The following is a 2015-nucleotide window of genomic DNA, read 5'->3' on the forward strand; positions in this document are numbered from 1 at the left end:
ACGGACTCCCTGCCAACTGCCCAACTTTCAAAGGGCATAACTCGCTCATACGAACTCGGAATCGAGCAAACTCGGTGGCGTTGGAAAGATCGTTCCAAGGGCTTTCCAAACATAACTGGAACTACTCCTGGATCATCCTGAGCTAGGAGTTATGACTGCTCAAAGTTGGCCAAAAACTCACTGATTTCCACACTTGGCCGAATTTCCAGATTCTGAATTTTTTTCCAAAAATGACTACTTCCAATTTCAAGCTTCTTCATATTCATTTTAAATTGTCGGATGTTACATCTACAAACAGAACTTTCATGCATTACTACCAGAAATCTGACTTATGACTCATCATAAAACCTTATCTCTTTCTCCCTCCACATTCATAACCTTAGATGGAATAAACACACCATCACTATCACAATAAGAAACAACAATCTCCTTCTGTATCATCACACTGCTACTATCAACAACCCCACTCTCAAAATTGAAAAGGTAACTGAAGGAGATTTAGGGCCAAAGATCATAAGCACGATTAGCTCGATATATCTGATATAAGAATATGCATGACATAACATTATGTTGCTAGCCATTGAGAGTAGATCATGAATTTGTGAGACTAAACATACTATGAGATATGAATGCTTATATGAATAGCTTATATCTATAACTTTATGCAGTAAGATTGGGATCAATGGGCTAAAGACTTTACCCCTCATTCTGGAAACTAAGCATATATATGAATCTCTATAAAGTGTGTGAGAATAGGTCATAGACACAATTCTTATATTAGGAATATCAACAAGATGTTGTAATAACTTCACTTGAGGAATACGCAAGATTATGAATGGATTGATATATCTCTAAAACTCTTTCGAAAGACATCATTATCTCATCCTCAACACTTGACTTGGTTTCTCATCTTATCCTCTCCCCCTTAGGTTTGACACTGACACTTTAAAGCTATGGATCTATTCCATCATCTCTAAGCCGGTATACATTCACTTTACTCTAATACTCGGGAAAGGCTTATCTCATGGCTACTGAACTCTCCATAAGTAGGTACTAAGACTCTTTCTAAGACCTCTTTCTAAGATACTTTTCTTAACCTCTTCTCATTGGCTTATAAGGCCGCTTCATCTAAATCTTTAAGGAAACAAATAATGTTTACATTAGCCTATTCCACTTTGACAGCTCAAATATACTATCTATGCACATATGGAAAATCATTTACTTAATTGGAACCTCGTCTAATTATATCCAATCTCAGGTACACCTCTTAATGCTCTTGTTACTCTTATGACTTAGCTATAATTCACTGCCCTTATCTAAAAGTTAGGATCTCATACTTGTACCACTCATATTTATTGCAGCTAACATGTCAATTTCTCACCTACTCTATGTCAAGTCTACCAAATCATATCTCAAAACTAACATCATCACCCTCGTGCTTCCAATCTTTTAATTACGACGCTCATCTCAAATTCAAGCTTAATAGTTATTACTAATACCATATATGAATACAACTTCTCTCATACTATAGTAACTTATGAATACTAGATAACATTAAGAAACACTCGCCCACTAACATCTCATGACAAGTAGTCAATCTTTACCTCTTAGTATTCATACTTACAATTTACTCTCACACTTTCTTTCACAGCATAAGTGTTATTTACCCATTCGCTATACATCATTGCCTAATTAGTTATGTAACCCTCTAAATATTATGGGCTTTCCCCTAATAATCATAAGCCTAGTTAAGAGCTATCACCTCATGAATACTCATGCTCTTCTATTCAACACTTACACTTGGTCGTTACTAACACAATAACATATCATCATAAACTCCTTTCTAGTTAAAGTATACTTCTAACTCATCCATACTAGTAACTCTTACTCTACCTCCTATCATGAAATCTACACAAACCATCACTTCTTAGTCAACCCATAAGGGAAAACTCCTCATTAATAACTTACTGGGTGCATGACTATAATAACATATCTGGCCTCATCACTATCTCCCT

This window comes from Solanum stenotomum, chromosome 3, assembly GCF_019186545.1.
Source record: "Solanum stenotomum isolate F172 chromosome 3, ASM1918654v1, whole genome shotgun sequence".
Classification (NCBI taxonomy): Eukaryota; Viridiplantae; Streptophyta; class Magnoliopsida; order Solanales; family Solanaceae; genus Solanum; species Solanum stenotomum.